We start from the raw sequence: 13104 nt of genomic DNA, 5'->3' as shown, positions 1-13104 counted from the left end.
CTTTTATGACCTTGTCGTATCAGTACCTTAAAACACTAGCACAATTTAACCAGACTTCGTAAATGAGTTTTTCTCATTAGAACACTTTGCTTCATTTTATAATGGAACTATCAGCAAATGTATGGGTGCCACGTTCATTTTGATGCAAAGCAGTTACGGATGCACATTGATGTGAAAAATGTTTATCATTAGGATGTCCGGTCCCGATCCGATGCCAAGCACATTAGATATGAACCTCCTGTAGGTCATCACACCAGCACGAGTTCACCTTGGCTGCAGTATAACTCTATGCCAGTATAAAGCTGCATTTGAAAAGTTCATTGCAACTGTCTTTTAAGACTTTGTATCGAGTCTTTTTAATGTTGGGACAAAGTGACACTCCCACCCATGTTCCAATAACAAAAATTAGTGGAGGAAAGAGCAGATCTCTGCGCACATGTCGAAGCACGCAAGAACAGAGTTCCATTGTTTGTCAGAGTTGAGGTTAGTCCACATATATAAGAAGCATCTGGCAGTTACCTGTCTCCAATCAGTAGCTGAAGTTTCACTGCTGTTTATTTCTCTGCATGTATTTTGTGTTCAGAAATCTCATGCTGGAACTTTATTTTAAATCAAGCCTGGACCATACAGTCTTAACAAGTCACTGGTAAAACAATGAGATCCAATTATCATTTGCTCATTTTTTTAAAAGGCAGAAATACATGTTTCTCTTTTTAGGTTGAAATCGCAGTTGAAGCTTCTGCCCTTTTTAATTTATTTTTCTTCAATATTCTTTACAGTAACCAACTCCTCAGGCAAGAGACATTTTAAGTATTCAAATGTAATGTTTACCAGTTACATAATCTTTAAAGCAGTTTTTAATTTAAACTTATTTGGGTATTTGTGTTAATGAAATGTTATGATTTCCTCCTATGCATGCTGTATATGGTATATTATAATGCAATTTTTATTTTAAATGTTCATATCAATATATCCTTCACTCCTAAAAATCCAGATCTCTAACTAGTTCAGTTTAGAAATTTAATTCATAATTTGCTTACAGAGCTGAAGAACTATGTTTACTAATTTGAGGAAGGAGACTTGACACTATGTTTACTTCCATCATATTTGTATTATTTCTTGTGAGCGGCCACATCTTCTCTTGTAGTAGCCCCTGCTTGTCCGGTGGAGGGTGGAACTGGCGGAGAAAGAGGAAAAGAGATTATTTGGTAATCTTTGTTAAGATGTATTCTGCTTCTTGTGCAGTATAATTAATTTTTATTTTAGTCACATTGCCTATTTGCCTTTTTTTAATTGGCCATCACTTTGCTTATATCACTTGCTTTATTACTTATAAATCCAGCCAGATGTAGTAATGGCCTGCAGATGAAACTAGAATAGGAAATGTCGACTTTAAATTTAAATCTTTTAATCATGCATAGTATTTTGATGGCTTTGCTGCTGACACTCTTTTTTTGCTTTAATATACATTAGCTTAAAATGTGCATTATATAAATGGCATTCAATTAAATTTATTTCTAAGATTCAAGGTATATTTGCCAGGCATGACCAGTGGACTATTCTAATCCATCAGGAGTGAAGGAAGTTTTTAATGATGCAATTTAATTCATATATATTGTTGGGGGGGTGGGGGTGGAATTGATAATACCTAGTCATTTATGCCAGTCATTTATAATTAACAGCCTAACACTATACAGTACTTGAAATTGATTTATAATGTTCATTATATGAATTTAAGAAATATGTATTATTGAACAATATTCAATTCTAGACCAGCAGCAATTTGAGGTAACAAACTAATGTGCATATAGAATTTAATTTACATGCAATACATAAACTTTTAATCTGCAGTGTTTGAGTGTGTATATATATACAACATTAATTCATACTTTGTTTAGTTTAGGTGTGCACATGCAGAGTAGGCACAAAGAATAGGTTACGCAGATCACCTAGTTAGTGTTTATATTTTTTTTTGTCAAGAATATGATTGGCTGTTCCCATAAAGCAATATTATTTCTGCATTAGTGTTTTTGGGTTAACAATTAAGGAGCTTGTGTTTTTGATGGGATTCAGATCACTAGCTTTTTTTCGAAAAAAAAAGGTGGACAGAAAATCTGTTAAAAGCACTGTTCCTAAATGTATGGCTTTTTTTAGTCTATAAATTTATTTGATATACAATTAAGAGCAATATGTAGTGCCAAAATGAATTGATTTGTGAAAATAGTATTTTAGGCTTAGATTAGAATAACTTCTGGCCAACTTAAAGAATTAGGTATATTTACTCTTGAAGAAAAGAAAGAACTTGCATTTATATAGAGCCTTTCACAACCTCAGGACATCCCAAAGCACTTTACAGCCAATTAAGTAATTTTTGAAGTGTAGTTAGTGTGGAAATGTAGGAAACGCGACAGTCAATTTGCACACAGTAAGGTCCCACAAACAGCAATGAGAATTTTTTTTTAATTCATTCTCGGGATGTGGCATCACTGGCAAAGCCAACATTTATTGTCCATCCCTAGTTGCCCTTGAGAAGGTGGTGGTGAGCCACCTTCTTGAACCGATGCAGTCCACGTGGTGCAGATTCTCCCACAATGCTGTTGGGTAGGGAGTTCCAGGGTTTCGACCCAGCGAGATAAATGACCACACAATATCTATTTTATTGGTGTTGGTTGAAGGAGAACTCCCCTGCTCTTCAAATAGTGCCATCATTTACATCCACCTGAGAAGGCAGATGGGGCCTCGGTTTAACGTCTCAACTTTAAGATGGTATCTCCGACGTGTCAGCCTAGATTATGTGCTCAAGTGTCTGGAGTGGTATGTGAACTCTCAACCTTCTGATTTTGAGGCAAGAGTGCTACCATTGAGCCAAGGCTGACATCTAAATCTTGTAATTAATTTACTGTTATCCTGACCAATTTAGGCAAAAACAATAAATTTGCAGTTGAATAGGAGATAAAGTAGGTGCTCAGTCTGGTTGAGTGTACTGACTGGAAAACTATATTTAAATTGCCCTTATTGTACATTTTTAAAAAAAATGTAAATGAGTTTCTGTGGCGTGAATGAAACTGCTTTGTGAATGGAGATTTTACACTTTCTATGGAAGTAAGAAGCCCTTTCTCTTAGTGTGACACGGTTCTAGTAAATCGGAGGCTTGGGAGTAGTCAGAAAATGCCGTATTAATGTAATTTCAAAGATAAGTAAGTTACATCTTGATTTTTTTTGTAATTGATTAGAACTTACATTTGGCATTAACCAGATTTATTGCATTGAAATTAAAATATTAAATGAGATTGTGTCTTTTATGCTGTAGCTACAATTCCAATGTAATTTTTTTTTGTGGTGCAGGAATTATGCTGTTTGACAGCTTATATAACAAAGCACTAATTTCAGCACTTTTTCCATTAGGTAACAAAAGTTATGAATACCGGGGAATTATGAAAGGAATATTGGTTGCCTTGTTAGATAGAGAGGAACTGTAAAAATTGAAATGGCAACTACTTTATAGCGTTGCAACACGGTCATATTGTAAAAACAGTCAAGCAGATGAATATTAAATTTTATTTTTGAGTTTGCAACACAAGTGCTATTTCAAGCATAAATGAAAGGAATGCCACCCTGAGGCTCACTTTACTCATTTCAGAAACGAGCGGAGAAATGCATAATAGAAATTGCTTTTATCTTAGAGCTTGAAGACCACAGCCTTGCATAAATCAAGGGAAAGGCGTGTTTTACCCAATGGTTTTTAATCGTTTGATTTTCATGAATAATTCAGCACACTCTGGTTATGATTGTACTGTTTGAGTTTAAATTGCCATTTGTGCAATGTTTTACCATAGCTTCAATATTGCACCTTTTTGTGCATAACCATATTAATTTGGCTCTAAAACCAATATGACTAGCATACCTCAACCAGCGATTTAAACAGGTTTATCACCCTTCCATCTCATGCTAACATTCTTTGCTGCCCCATGCTTTCTTCCTGAGTAATTCCCAACCTCCCATTATACCTGAGAATTGTGAGGACAGAATGCTCTATAATGGATCTAAAGTCAGTGTGCTGATTCCAAGTTTTGTTATTCAATTACATTCGTTTAAATAAATATACAATTTCCACGTATCTTGTTGAACCTCAACAAAACTGGGCTGGATTTTTCTGTCAATTCCTAGAAAATGGGCAAAAAAATTAGCTACAAGCAACTTAAAAAAAAACTGATCTATATTTCAATGGCTTCAAGAAATTAATAATTGACTCAATAAATAATGGCAGTCCAACAGCTAAAAACTGAGAACTGACCCAAGTACAGACACTTAACTTGTCAAAATCCTAATGAGAACTCTGAGTGCAAGATCCAATGGTTAATGGATAGAACTGCAAAACTTAAATGTTTTGTATCTAATTTAGTTATTGACTGCTGCAATTAGTGTAATTGTGGCTAAATTATATTCAATAAACTTGTCTGTTTTTATATAACTGTCTAAATTTTAAAGTGCATTTTCAGGGAAGTTGAATCACGTTTCAATGTTCCAGAGGATCTATGAATATGTTTTAATCTATATATGGTGCCTCATGGTAGTTTTAATTTTGATTGAGGCACATTGACACAAATGAAGTTTTATACATTTTTTGTTTTTACTGTCTTGATGCTGAGTGAAATGTACAATACTAAATAACAACCAGTCACAGTGGAACTGAAGTTTTTTTTAAATTGGAGGGTTAAGGTGTTTTTCATGTGAACTACAGACCAATTATTGAGAAGCAATTCCCAGTATTGTATCAGTTTTGACATGTGACCACCTCCTTCTCAGGACAGAATTGTTTAATTACTCTCTCCAAAATGGTGCTTTCAACATTGTACAAGGCAGAGAAATATTGTTTGTTTACATTCTTTAATTGTACCTCATTTTGGAACATTCTACATTCATAAGTGAGATGCAGGGTGAAAAATGAAGAGGCAGTATTGCTTATTGACCTACCTGGGCTGTAATTCAAAAACAAAATATATGCTTCTGAAACCTGTCCAAGATGTAATCTGCAACTTGCAGTATTTACATATTAAAGAAGATCTGAATGCCATGATTTTAAAAAATCTTGTATTTAAACAAAAAAAAATTCCAAACACCTTTACACTGTAGGCAAAAGCTAAGAACTGAAGAACAATATAAGTGTTTTTGAATTTATTTTTTGCAGTAACCAGGGTGGTTCACCATGGAATCCAGTACTGTCTCAATGCTTTAATAGTCAAATGTGTTTTATAAGTCTCATGTACTCTTTCAATATTCTTATTAGATGTGAGTTACAGATGTTATATAGCTGTCAATTCATGAACAAATTTAATTCATCAACACTATATTTGTAATTGTACAGTACAAGCTTGGCAGGGCCAATACAAATTTGTCAAGGAAACATATATATGTGTTTTGTGCATTAATTTTGTATTCCATGCAAGCAATGCTGGGGTGTTTGGACTTGTGCACTGATTGTTGATTGCTGAATGAATAGTATTGCCCTTGATGGAGCTTCAGGTAATTTACTTCTAAGTTTGCATCCTTCATTAAAGGGTCACATTTCAGCAAGATATGGCTACCAGAAGAATACATAGAATGTACAGCACAGAAATAGGCCATTCGGCCCAAATGGTTCATGCCGGTGTTTATGCTGCACGCGAGCCTCCTCCCACCTTACTTCATCTAACCCTATCATATCCTTCTATTCCTTTCTCCCTCATGTGTTTATTTAGCTTCCCCTTAAATGCATCTATGCTATTCGCCTCAACTACTACAATTCCTGCTCTGTACTAAGTTAATTGCTTTCAGCCAGAGCAACAGTGCCTCTGGGGTTGAGAATAAATTTTCTATTCAGTGACCCCACTGCTCAAGTCTTCACGTGTGAGCCTCAACATTCAATGCCAACAGACTATTAAACTACAGAGGAAAGAGAAAGATCTTGCTCCCATAGATATATTTTGTGCATGTTTGGAGGTGGTTGTCCTTGCATGTATCTCGTTCTATCCCCCTCACTCCTGGCAGATTTTGCTCCTCGTGTGTCCAAATCCCTATCCTGTTCACCTGACCTGTATCCCTAAATATATCTGCTCGCTCCTGATCTAATTCTCCCACAACCAGGCCCACTTTTTAATTGCCATGAAATATGAAAAAGATTGTATCGAGATCATCAGGTGTACTTATAATTAGTAACGCGTGTGGGGGTTTTCATCTTTAGCCAAGTCCAAAATGAGATTGGTTGGGCAGGATGGGGTACATCTGCTTTTCATCAAAATTCATCGAAAACCTTAATTCATAGAATGATACAGCACAAAGGAGGTTTTTCAGCCCATCATGCCTGTGCTGGCTCTTTGAAAGAGCTACCAATTGGTGCCACTCCCGTGTTCTTTCTCCATAGCCCTGTAAATTCTTCCCCTTCAAATATTTATCTAATTCCCTTTTGAAAGTCATTGACTCTGCTTCCACCACCCTTTCAAACAGTGCATTCCCAATCATAATAACTTGCTGCATAAAAAAAGTTTTTCCTCATGTCCCCTCTGGTTCTTTAAATTGCTTTAAATCTGTGTCCTCTGGTTACTGACCCTTCTGTCACTGGAAATACAGTAATTGAGGAGAAACTATCAAAACCCTTCATGGGGCCTGTGTGATTGAACAGTGAGCAAATATTGGATTGAAATCCTGGTCAAAGCAGTTGGTGTTGAGAATGCTTTTGAAGGTGGGAGTAATGCAACAAGGAGGAATTTCAGAATACCACTTATGATAGCTGAATCTCATTCACTGATAGTAGAATGGAGGTAGACAATGGTTTTTGAGTCAGTAGAGCAGAAGATGAGAGTTGGGACATAGGGCTCCAAGAGAACGCAGAGGGATGCATCCAAGGTTACTGAGGGAAGTAAGGGTGGAAATTGCGGAGGTACTGGACATAATTGTCAAACATCCTGAGATAAGAGGGTGGTTCCAGAGAACTGGAGAATTGCAAATGTTACACCCTAGTTCAAAAAAGGGTGTAAGGAAAAACCTAGCAACCACAGGTCAGTCAGTTTAACCTCTGGTGGGGAAACTTTGAGAAACGATAATCCAGGACAGAATTAGCAGTCACATGAACAAGTGTGGATTGATTAGGGAAAGCCAGCACGGATTTGTTAAAGGCAAATCCTGTTTAACTAACTTGATTGAGTTTTTTGATGAGGGAGCAGAGAGGATAGATGAGGGCAATGCGATTGTTGTGTATATGGACTTTCAAAAGGCGTTTTATAAAGTGCCGCATAATAGGCTTGTCATCAAGAATGAAGCCTATAGAATAAAGGGGGCAGTAGCAGCATGGATACAAATTTGGCTAAGTAACAGGAAGCAGAGCGTAGTGGTGAATGGTTGTTTTTTGGACTTGAGGGAGGTGTACAGTGGTGTTCCCCAGGGGTCGGTACAAGGACCACTGCTTTTCTTGATATATATTAATGACTTGGACTTGGGTGTACAGGGCACACTTTCCAAATTTGCAGATGACACAAAACTTGGAAGGGTAGTAAACAGTGAGGAGGATAATGATAGACTTCAAGTGGATATAGACAGGCTGGTGAAATGGGCGGACACGTGGCAGATGAAATTTAACGCAGAAAAATGCGAAGTGATACATTTCGGTAGGAAGAATGAGGAGAGGCAATATAAACAAGAAGGCACAATTCTAAAAGGGGTGCAGGAACAGAGTGATCTGGGTGAGACCGCACCTGGAATACTGCATACAGTTTTGGTCTCCATACTGAAGAAAAGACATACTTGCTCTCGAGGCAGTACAAAGAAGGTTCATTCGGTTAATCCCGGGGATGAGCGGGTGGACATATGAGGAGAGGTTGAGTAGATTGGGACTCTACTCATTGGAGTTCAGAAGAATGAGAGGTGATCTTATTGAAACATATAAGATTGTGAAGAGGCTTGATCTGGTGGATGCGGTAAGGATGTTCCCAAGGATGGGTGAAACTAGAACTAGGGTGGAAAATCTTAGAATAAGGGGCTGCTCTTTCAAAACTGAGATGAGGAGAAACTTCTTCACTCAGAGGGTAGTAGGTCTGTGGAATTTGCTGCCCCAGGAAGCTGTGGAAGCTACATCATTAAATAAATTTGAAGCAGAAATAGACAGTTTCCTCGAAGTAAAGGGAATTAGGGGTTACGGGGAGCGGGCAGGAAATTGGACATGAATTTAGATTTGAGATTAGGATCAGATCAGCCATGATCTTATTGAATGGCGGAGCCGGCTCGAGGGGCTGATTGGCCTACTCCTATTTCTTATGTTCTTATATGTGCACAAATCGTTGAAGGTGACAGGCAGGTTGAGAAAGCAGTTAAGAAAGCATAAAGAATCCTGGGCTTTATAAATAGAGGCATAGATCACAAAAGCAAGGAAGTCATGATGAACCTTTATAAAACACTGGTTAGACCACAACTGGAGTATTGTGTCCAGTTCTGGGCACCACACTTTAGGATAGATGTGAAGGCCTTAGAGAAGGTGCAGAAAATATTTACTGGAATGATTCCAGGGATGAGGGACTTTAGTTACGTGGATAGACTGGAGAATCTGGGATTGCTCTCCTTGGAATAGAGGAGAGTTGATAGAGGTATTTAAAATCATGAAGGGTCTGGACAGAGTAGATGGAGAGAAACTGTTCCCATTGTTGGAAGAGTGAGGAATCAGAGGACTTAGATTTACGATGATTGGCAAAAGAACCAAAGGTGACATGAGAACATTTTTTTTTACACAGCGAGTGGTTCGGATCTGGAATGCACTGCCAGAGCGGGTGGTTGAGGCAGATTCAATCATGGCTTTCAAAAGGGAACTTGAAACGAAAAAATTTGCAGGGCTATGATAATAAGGCAAGGGAGTGGGACCAGCTGGATTGGTCTTGCATAGAGCTGGCATGGACTCGATGGGCCGAACAGCCTCCTTCCGTGCTGTAACCTTTCTAGGATTCTAGGTCGGGTGGGGACCAGTTCGTATATGAAAATTAGAATTTTGAAACTTGTGATGAGGGCTGGGGAACAAGTGGAGGCTGGTAGGGGAATGAACAGAGGCCAGAATCAGTAGAACAGAGACTTTGGGCCCGATATTAGGGAGGCGGGTTGGCAGCGGGGGGTCGACTGAGCGCGTGGGTAACGCGCCCAGTGAAATCGGGGTGCTCTGCACGCAATCGCAGCTTGATTGAAGGTACTTACCTATGCTTTCGGGTTTCGCGCTGGAAAGCTGCGCAGCGGGCGGACTGCGCAGGCGCATCACAGGCTGTCAGCTGGAGGAGCCCTATTTAAAGGGGCAGTCCTCCACTGACTGATGCTGCAGAAAATAGGCAAAATTACAGCATGGAGCAGCCCAGGGGGAAGGCTGCTCCCAGGTTTAATGATGCCTCACTCCAGGTCTTACTGGATGGGGTGAGGAGGAGGGGGAGGACAGAGATCTCCACCCCCCCCCCCCCCCGGCAGGCGGGAGGAAGTGGCCTGCTTCTGCCACCAAGGCCTGGCTCGAGGTGGCAGAGGAGGTCACCTGCACCACCAACATATCACCCACCTGCATACAGTGCAGGAGGCACTTCAATAACCTAAGGAGGTCAGCCGAAGTGAGTGCACTTACTCATTCCCCTGCACTCCGTCTGCCACATCACCGCCCCCACCCCGCATCTCCTTCTGCACTGCCAACACTACTCTACCACATCACTCCTCACACCCACTCAAAACTCATCCTCATCTTACCTGCACTTACTCACCTCGCCAGTACTCATCCCACCACTACCACTCAACCCAATCCTCATACAATCTCATGGCTCTATCTCATACTCACTCTCTCATGCATCTCTTTCACGGTCAGCCTCACTCAACCTGCCACTACCTGTGCTGCAACCACAGAGCATGCATAATATATGTGCAGTAGGAAGCGTAAGGCAAACATGTCGTGAGCATGAAGTGGATGCACAAGGGTGTTTGAGGGTTTGTCATGGTTTTTACTTATATTTGATTTCTGATCAATTCACATTACATATATTGTCACCACTACTGCCACATCTTTGCGAATCTTGTCTGGTTTGTGCAATGATGCCCTTTCCTGAGGATCACTATGAAGACCCACAACTGATGCCACCCATTGTGTCACTGCAGAGTGGGTGCAGGTGTATTTGCAGGGCTCTTTTGTGCAGACAACTGAGAGACATCGGCAATGTCCCCGGTGGCACCCTGGAAGGATGCGGAGGAGAAGTTGTTGAGGGCAGTGGTGACTTTGACAGCGACAGGTAAGAAGATGGTGCTTGGGCCAGCCGGGAGCAGCTCAGCATGAAGGAGGCTGCAGATGTCCACAACTACATGTCGAGTGAGCCTCCGTGTGCTCTGCTGCTCAGAGAGGTCCAGAAAGCTGAGCCTCGGTCTGTGGACCCTGTGGCGAGGGTAGTGTCCTCTGCGACGCATCTCTCTCTGCAGTTGCCCTCCCTCCTGCTGTGCAGGTGGATGTGTCACAGCACTGTGTTGTGGAGCTCCACGTGTCAGAGGTGGACGGCGTGGCCGGCGAGGCTGGTGATGCTGTTCGTCCTCTGAGGAGTTCATGACTTCAGCTACGGTGGCCCCCATCCGGAAGATGCACATTTGAGGGGGTCCGCAAGGTAGGTACATGTGTCTGCACACCGGGGATGAGGTTGCAAGTTTGTGAATTTTATTGTTAGGAGGAGAGTGGTGGAGGCCAAACTTTGTCCAAAGTGACAGAGTGGCCTCCTGCAATGAGTGAGGTTCTTCCCGTCAAATGGACCTTTGCAGCTGCCACAGGCTGATAGCTGCAACACATCCATTTCAACTGGGAGTGTTTCCCCCTGTTCGGGAAACAGTTTCAGTTGTTTGGAAAATCCCACCCCTCCTAAAATATCATGTTAATCAGGTCTGTAAACGACCTGAATTACCTCCTTAATTAGTATAAGTGGCATCCTGCCAGCTTTAATTGGGGAATCCGGAAGTGGGCGGGTTGGAGCCGGGCTCCGGAACCGCCCCGGGAATCCCCGATTTCCCAGCCCCCCCCCCGCCATGAACGCACCAGCTCGGGGGTGCGAAAATCGAGCCCTTTGTGTGGGTAGTCAGACTGGAGAAGAGTCCAGAGATAGAGAGAGGTGAATAGAGTGGAAAAGTGTGTGTAACTATAAATTTTCTGCCTACAGCCCTGACTCAAATGATCCGATGGTCAATTAAGTATAGGTTTGAATACCCTAAATGCCATTAGTTTTTTTTGGAAAGAAAATTAATTAAAACCTTTTTTCTCCAAGAATAGATCATCTATTACTGGGAGAAAAAAAGTTATGAACTGTAAACAAAAATAATTCCCAAATGGCACGTGGAGAATAGTTGTCAATAAAATTGAGGATTTTTTCCCCATTTTTAGATAAAATATAAAAGTGCAATGCCCGTGTTTATTGTAGACTCCAAAAGACTGAAAATTACACCAAATGAAGTGTAAAAATTAAAAGTTTTGAACCCTGTAGTTGCAATCAAAATGATCCCAGACCCTCCTTGGGGGGAAAAATACTTATGTTGTCAACACTTGAGGCTTCCCTTCAGGTTTATTTTCTCCAACGCAGTGAAGGAATGTTGTTTATGACTACAGTTGTATCCCATTGCCCTGTGCATCATCACTTTGTTCAGATCTCATAGGCTGATAATTGGGGCTATATTTGAATTGTGTGCTTTTTGGGTGGGTGGGAGGGAAGTTAGTGGTGAAGGGCGGTGGGGTAAAGAGTGTCTGCTTTTGCTGATGTTCTGTTTTGGCATGTACTTCGCAACCTAACAAATGAACAAAAGCTTGCCGGCACATTTCAGAATTTTCTGACCATTTGCCCACTGAGAGGATTTGGAAATGAGATTTTCATTTAAGGGTTGTGTTTTAAGCATACTTTATGCTAGTTTTTTTTAAAATAAAGGCACCAAGACAAAAAGTGGTTAAAATGCTCATGAGCTAAGCTTTGACTTTGTTTCCCCAAAGATTGTAAATAATAATAAACCATTAATTTGTCTTGGTAATCAATAAACATCTCACACCATTTTAGTGGGAGATCTCTAGTCCCAGGTGCTTGGGAAGGTTGTTATGCTCAGGCCCTCCACTGTGGTTGTGATCAGGGGTAGATTTAAAAAGAAACAGAAATACTCGGTCAGTCCAGGTTTTTTAAAACTGGGCTGCGAAAACAGGTTCAGCCAAGGTTGTGAGGTCTGTATGGTCCAGTGCAGGCTCCAAGCTGTGAGGGCAATCTTTCATCAAGCCAAGAAGGCTAGAATGCAAAAGGAGTTAGAGGCTATTTTGTTTAAGTTGAACAAGATGACCCAATGATGTCGGGAAGTGTAGCATATTCATTTTATATTATTACACAGACCAGTTGATCTGATTGAAATATGAGAGTCTGATCAGAATTGCTGCTATGTCTGTTCATTTTTTAAAAATAAAGCAGTTTCAGGATTTGTATCTGGCTTTGTCTTACTAAATGTTTTCTCTGTTTACCTTCAAAAGGGGGAATGTATGCAAAATACATGGATTTCTAGCTCAGATCACAACAGGATATAATATTATTGCACCCTGAGCATCAATAAACTTGAGCTCATCCAAAACTCTGCTGCCCGTATCCAAACCTACACCAAGTCCCACTCACACATCACCTGTATTCACTGGCCTACATTGGCCTCCAGTCCACCAATGCCTTGAATTTAAATTCTCATCCTCACATTGAAACCCCTCCATGGATCTCACCCCTCCCTATCTCAGTAACCTCCTCCAGCCCTGCATTCCTCCAACTGTGATTCCCTAATGAATCCCCTATCTCTTTGCCCCATCATTGGTGGCTGTGCCTTTAGCCATCTAGACCCTCGGCTCTGGAATTCCCTCCCTAAACCTGTCTGCCTCTCCAATGCTCTCTCCTCCTTTAAGGCCCTCCTAAAAACTTACCTCTTTAACCAAGCTTTTAGTCACTCCACCTTTTATCTACTTTAGCTTGTTGTCAATTTTTGTCTGATAACATTACTGTGAAGTGCCTTGGGATGTTTTCCTGCATTAAAGGTGCTATATAAATGCAAATTGCTGCTATATAGTTAGATCTTGGGCAATAC

This window comes from Heptranchias perlo, chromosome 31, assembly GCF_035084215.1.
Source record: "Heptranchias perlo isolate sHepPer1 chromosome 31, sHepPer1.hap1, whole genome shotgun sequence".
In the NCBI taxonomy this organism is placed as follows: Eukaryota; Metazoa; Chordata; class Chondrichthyes; order Hexanchiformes; family Hexanchidae; genus Heptranchias; species Heptranchias perlo.
The sequence above is the reverse complement of the archived record's forward strand: the minus strand, read 5'-3'. Positions refer to the sequence as shown.